The 7,079-nt window shown below is 46.8% G+C and overlaps 1 long non-coding RNA gene across 1 annotated transcript in view; it reads left to right on the top strand.

Annotated features, from left to right (window-relative positions):
* Positions 1-6,666, top strand: part of LOC134450831 (uncharacterized) — a 22,982-nt gene extending 16,316 nt beyond the window's left edge. Inside the window, exons 2-4 of the long non-coding RNA XR_010035158.1 lie at positions 582-671; positions 5,441-5,524; positions 6,102-6,666. This is a non-coding gene — a long non-coding RNA (uncharacterized LOC134450831). The remainder of the gene's footprint in view (positions 1-581; positions 672-5,440; positions 5,525-6,101) is intronic.
* Positions 6,667-7,079: the final 413 nt, after the last annotated feature.

Genomic DNA, 7,079 nt, shown 5'->3' with positions numbered 1-7,079 from the left:
ATATGATGTAGCACAAGATGTTTAATATAGTACAAGATGTTTCCACAGTTCGACCACTAACTTTTATTGAAAAGCACAAACACCAGAACAGTTGGAGAGCGTTAGCTCAATCTGTTTTCCTCAGTATGTTTGTCTTTTACTTGATTTCCTCTCCTCTCCTCTCCTCTTTCAATTTTATTTTTGCCTTTTATTGTTCTGTGCGCATGTTTGTTCTAGAGAGAAATAAAAGGGGTGTCTTTCACTATTATTGTGTGTGTGTGTGTGTGTGTGTGTGTGTGTGTGTGTGTGTGTGTGTGTGTGTGTGTGTGTGTGTGTGTGTGTGTGTGTGTGTGTGTGTGTGTGTGTGTGTGTGTGTGTGTGTGTGTGTGTGTGTGTGTGTGTGTGTGTTCTTATATGGAGGGAAATTCCTGCTGCCTAAATGTGTGTCTCTGAAGACACTCACAAAGTACTTAACGCACGCCCCTCTTCTCTCCCTCTCTGCCCCCCTCTCTTTCTCTCTCTCTCTCTCTCTCTCTCTCTCTCTCTCTCTCTCTCTCTCTCTCTCTCTCTCTCTCTCTCTCTCTCTCTCTCTCTCCATACAGACAGTGTGTCAGACAGAGTGGAGACAGTGCAATACACCTTTGGCAGTCTGCGGTTCTCTGCCACCACTCAGGGCCTCAATGGCTGGACAGGTAATTATCCACACCAGACATGCACGCACGCACGCGCGTACACACACACACACACACACACACACACACGTACACCAGACACACACAAGCATGCATACGGTACATGCACACGCACTCACGCACACCCACACTAGACACACACAAACACACACAGGCGCACACATGGAAACACAAACATACACATACAATTAGACGTAAACATGCATACAGCACAAAGCCGTACTGTACACACACACACACACACACACACACACACACACACACACACACACACACACACACACACACACACACACACACACACACACACACACACACACACACATGCATGAACATACACACACAGGCTTAGGTGGACAGGTAATTGCCTCAGACCTGCACATTTAATTACAGTTTTATGTACTCGCTAGGAGACAGGAGAGGAGGTACACACACATACACGCACACACAAACACACACACACACACGCTTATGCTTCCATTATGTACATGTATACTGCATACATTTTCTCCTAAACATGTGTATAAATGTGTATCTGGTTGCAATTATAGTAATATACAGTATGTGTACTGGTTAGTCTGTGTGTGTGTGTGTGTGTGTGTGTGTGTGTGTGTGTGTGTGTGTGTGTGTGTGTGTGTGTGTGTGTGTGTGTGTGTGTGTGTGTGCGTGCGTGCGTGCGTGCGTGCGTGCGTGCGTGCGTGCGTGCGTGCGTGCGTGTGTGCATGTAATGGGTGTATTGAAGTCTGGTCTGTGTTGTGATTGTTTGCACCCACTGACACCAAAGTAAGGAGGGGGCTTTTTTAGGGCAAGAGTATTCATGTGTGTGTTTAGGGAGCTTTGGACCGGGTTTGCTGTGTGGGAGCTAAATGTGTGTGCGTGTGTGTGTGTGTCTGTCTGTCTCTATGTGTGTGAGTGTGTGTGTATGTGTGAGTGTGTATTCACTATTCATGTGTGCTGATCCCGGCTCTGGCCCAAACATAAGTGTGTAAAAGGAAAGAATAGCGAGCGCTCTATAGTCTTTTCTCCAGGTTGAAGGGGTGCATCTGGTTATTCCTTTTAGGGCTTGACAGACTTTTGAACTATATCCAAAGCACTCTCCTTTGAGTCAAGGTAGTTGAAGTATTAAAAACTCTTTATTTTACATCGGGGTAAACGTGTTAAAAACGCAGACCGGCGTTATCGCCGCCCATATTTCACTCTGAAGAGAGTATTTTTAAGGCCATTAAAAGACTAAATGACACTGTAGACTGTTTGCTAGCCTTAGAAAATGTATTTATATTTCAAAGTCTTTGAAATTCCATTGACAACATTTAAGCACCCAGTGGAAGTACAAGAGTGTGCTTCCTGAGATAGAGGGGATCTTATGTCCTTTCTCAGATTCAAATGTAAAACAACTAAATTCTGAAAACTGCCCTTCAATGGCTGTTATAGGCTTTTGGAGAAGACTCCAGTTGCAGATCGTGTGTCATGCCTGAGTGTTTACTTATTCCCTTTGCGCAGAGCCTAACCCTACTGTCACCAAAATTGTAATGGCTAATATATGTCTTGAAATGTTACATGAGTCTCTCTGTAATGTCATAGCAATGTTGTTGCAGTGTAGTTGAGTATTTTCAGCAAATAGTGAATAGGCTGGCCGCTGGCAACCCCATCTGCAGTAAGAGCAGTGGTGTAGTCTACCATTTTATGGTGGGTATACTGTATATTTGAGCTTTTTTTGAAGTGGGTATACTGTATATATTTGTGCTATTCAAAACAATGGATCAATCCATTTTAAGTGGGTATACTGAAATCCCTGAAATTTAGAAGTGGGTATACTCCGTATACCTGCGTTCTACGTAGACTACACCATCTGCAGTAAGAGGCTACACACTATCCGTATTGGGGGGCAATAGTACTCTTCAGCACTCACCAGGCGCAGTATTCGTTTGTGTGTGTTTATGTGTTTATGTGCAGTATAGTATGTGTGTGTAATTTCATTCTCAAAAGGCGCAGCAGCCGTGTGTGTGTGTGTGTGTGTGTGTGTGTGTGTGTGTGTGTGTGTGTGTGTGTGTGTGTGTGTGTGTGTGTGTGTGTGTGTGTGTGTGTGTGTGTGTGTGTGTGTGTGTGTGTGTGTGTGTGTGTGTGTGTGTGTGTGTGTGTGTGTTTGCATGGTGATTATGTGGCACCCAGAGGCAGCGGTTGGAGTTTAATAGCTAGCCTATAACAGACACACACACACTCTCACACACACTCTCTCTCTCTCTCTCTCTCTCTCTCACACACATACACACACACACACACACACACACACACACACACACACACACACACACACACACACACACACACACACACACACACACATGCTCACACACTCTCTCTCTCTCTCACACACACACACACACACACACACACACACACACACACACACACACACACACACACACACACACACACACACACACACACACACACACACACACACACCAGCCTCTCCGTAGCCACAGGCAGATGTAGCCGCCGTGTGTAAAATTGAGTGGAGTACAGATTGCAGCCAGTACAGCGTGCGATAATAATGATCACGCACCATGCAACCAACACACACACACACACACACACACACACACACACACACACACACACACACACACACACACACACACACACACACACACACACACACACACACACACACACGAGCTTCAAGATACCAGGCTGGGTGGGAGATTATGGGTTATGTATTGTAGCTGTGCACAGTGCACACCTTAATTCCTATCGGTGGGTTGTCGTGGTGTGTGCGTGTGCGTGTGTGTGTGTGTGTGTGTGTTTGCGTGTGCGTGTGCGTTTGTGTGTGCGCGTGTGCATGTGCGTGTGCGTGTGTGAGAGAAAGAGAGTGTGTGTGTGTGTGAGAGAGAAAGAGAGTGTGTGCGTGTGCGTGTTTGTGTGTGCGCGTGTGCGTGTGTGAGAGAAAGAGAGTGTGTGCGTGTGTGTGTGTGCGTGTGCCATTGGCAATGCTAAATGATGCCATGTTGAACAGCCAATCATTTAGCCACCAGAACAGCAGTACAGAGGGAGCAGCTTGGCACCCAGCAAGCAGCCTAGATAGAGAATCACTTCCCTCCTCTCTCTCTCTCAAGCAGCCTAGATAGACAATCACTTCCCTCCTCTCTCTCTCTCAAGCAGCCTAGATAGACAATCACTTCCCTCCTCTCTCTCTCTCAAGCAGCCTAGATAGACAATCACTTCCCTCCTCTCTCTCTCTCAAGCAGCCTAGATAGAGAATCACTTCCCTCCTCTCTCTCTCTCAAGCAGCCTAGATAGACAATCACTTCCCTCCTCTCTCTCTCTCTGTTCATCTAGTCTCTTCTAGTCTCTCTATTCCCTCTCTCTCTCTCTCTCTCTCTCTCTCTATCTCTCTTCATCTAGTCTCTTCTAGTCTCTCTATTCCCTCTCTCTCTCCCTCTCTCTCTCTCTCTGTTTCTCTCTCCCCCCTTCTTTCAGGGAAAGCGATCTGTGTTCCCTCTGCCATGGTGCGTGAACACCAACGGAACTGTAACGGATCCCCGGGAGTCGACGGCGCTCACTAATGTCTTTCATTTGCCTCACTCATAAATAATCATGCCAACACCCCCGCATCCCACCACCACCACCCCCACCCCTACCGCCTTGAAAACAATACAGATGAATAATACTCCCCCCCCCCCCCAAAAAAAACAACATAATAAAAATACCCCCCCCCCTCTCATTTTGAAGGAGACAGCAACAACCCCCCCAACCCAAATGACAAAAACATGGATGAGTAATGTCACTCCCCCCCATCAAAAGTAAATCACCAACACAAAAAGAGAAACACAAGAACACGGATGACAAATGTACCTCCCCTCCCCCACTTCAGAAAGTCTCATTTGAAAGTGACTGAAGCAGAAAGAATAGCATTGTGGAGTTGTAGATAAGAATGTTTGACACACTTGGTCGCCCCCGCTGTTTCCTTTACAAATGGCTTTTTGGTAGGTGTGTGCGCTCGAGCCTGTGTCTGTGCGTGTGCGTGAGCGTGTGTGTGTGTGTGCGTGCGTGCGTGTGCGTATGCGTGTACATGTGCAGGCGCGAGTGAGTGTGTATGCGTATGTGTGTGTGTGTGTGTGTGTACATGTGTGTGAGTGTGACAGCAAATGGAAGACTAAATTCATTATTTGAGTCTCACAGAAGTCAGTTGTACTGCGCTGCACTGCCTTTGTCTGGCTCTGCCTGTGCGTGAGAGACACATGTAGTGTCAATTGGCCCGTGTAGAAACCTGCTTAGGTTATGGGCCCTCTACCAGTGGACAGGGGGGTGTTAGGGAATCTGTGGCCCAGACAAGGGTCACTCTGTAGGGGCCGAAAAGCTGAGCACTCACCCTCCCAATCCAGCCTCGCCCTGGTGCTCAAGATAGGCTTAAAAAAAAAATCTGCAGGGATGGGTTGTGTGTGTGTGTGTGTGTGTGTGTGTGTGTGTGTGTGTGTGTGTGTGTGTGTGTGTGTGTGTGTGTGTGTGTGTGTGTGTGTGTGTGTGTGTGTGTGTGTGTGTGTGTGTGTGTGTGTGTGTGTGTGTGTGTCTACGAGGAGGACAGAGCATTAATTTATGTCCTTATGATTATCTCCCCTTCTCCTCTCTCTTTCTCTGTCTCCTGTTTTTTTTATATCTTCCCCCTTTTCTCTCTCTCTCTCTCTCTCTCTCTCTCTCTCTCTCTCTCTCTCTCTCTCTCTCTCTCTCTCTCTCTCTCTCTCTCTCTCTCTCTCTCTCTCTTTAATTAGGGGTGGTGTGAGGGACTGTGACAGCAGGAGCCAGGAACTGTCCTCGCCCACTGGAGAGAAGAGGAGTGGTGGAGAGGAGTGGTGGTGAGTATGGAGGAGAGGAGTGGTGGTGAGTATGGAGGAGAGGAGTGGTGGTGAGTATGGAGGAGAGCAGTGGTTGAGAGAAGGGAGGAGAGAAAGAGAGGAAATGGAGACGAGCAGAGTAAAGAAAGAGGAGGAGAGGAACTGGAGAGGAGAACAGAGTGGAAGCGATCTCCATACCTCCCCTGATTTCTCTGTCTCTGTCTCTGTCTCTGTCTCTCTCTCTCTCTCTCTCTCTCTCTCTCTCTCTCTCTCTCACACACACACACACACACACACACACACACACACACACACACACACACACACACACACACACACACACACACACACAATTACAGTGTGTGTGTGTGTGTGTGTGTGTGTGTGTGTGTGTGTGTGTGTGTGGGCTGGTTAATAATAACGACACTCGAATACGACCATGTCGTGTGAGTGAGTGTGTGTGTGTGTGTGTGTGTGTGTGTGTACGTATGTGTGTGTGTGTGTGTGTGTGCGTGCGTGCGTGTATGTGCGTGTGTGTGTTTGCCATCAGCACTCGCAACCCTACTGACAATGCGATGTTCTCTGCTTGCCGTTGCAGGGCCCCCATACATCACAACGTGTTTGTCACGGGATCTCACCTGCAAACAGGACGGATACATGTGTTCCCTCCAGGCCACCACCCAGGATGCATTGACGACGAGAAATCACATTCAATGACTTGTTGCTCCCTTATTGATTAGTGTAATATTGCACACAAAGAAGTATGTGATTATATGCCTGATGAAAAAAAAAAATTTTCGTTTATTTAATCTAGAGGGCATTTGTTTGTACTGTGTTCTGTGTAAAACCTGTAGATGTACTGTTCTCAGACTACAATTTAGAAGGAGGGAATAAAGTTAGCGTAAAGAATAGAGCTTTCATGTATGAAAAGTGCAATTTTCATAATGAATACTTAACATTTGATGGTGGTGGTAAGTATTTGTGAAAAATGTAACATTTGTGAATGGGCAGCATGAATTCTGGAAAGAAAAACTGCTAAAAATATTACACAGTGCACCTTTAAGTGTATCTCAGACAAATGGCTAAACTGACAGACAGGCAGGCAGAGATATGAAAAGAGAGAGAAATAATGGCCTGCCATCCAGCTCAGATTTCTCCTTCCGTGCCACAAACCTTCACAGTCTGCCTCGGTGAACATTCAACGCTGTCGGTGAGTTTGGGCTCCTCTGCAAAATAAACCATCGACCGTTGGATGTACCCTGCGGCCAGGCGTATAGCTTCATGGTCAATACACAGACAATAACACACACACACAAGGAAAGGAGCACACACACGCAAACACGCACACACACTCTCTCTCACACACACACACACACACACACACACACACACACACACACACACACACACACACACACACACACACACACACACACACACACGCGCGCAAAACAAAAACATGTTAAGTTAACGTTATCTCCCCTGCAAACTCACTTCTCAGAGAGCAGGTACGTAAGAAGACCACACTGTATCTTAAAGGTCCCAGTCAACATTCATTGCTGTCGGTGGGTTGAGC

Source organism: Engraulis encrasicolus, chromosome 6 (genome assembly GCF_034702125.1).
Source record: "Engraulis encrasicolus isolate BLACKSEA-1 chromosome 6, IST_EnEncr_1.0, whole genome shotgun sequence".
Classification (NCBI taxonomy): domain Eukaryota; kingdom Metazoa; phylum Chordata; class Actinopteri; order Clupeiformes; family Engraulidae; genus Engraulis; species Engraulis encrasicolus.
Note: the sequence above shows the minus strand (reverse complement) of the source record. Positions and strands in the feature narration are given on the sequence as shown.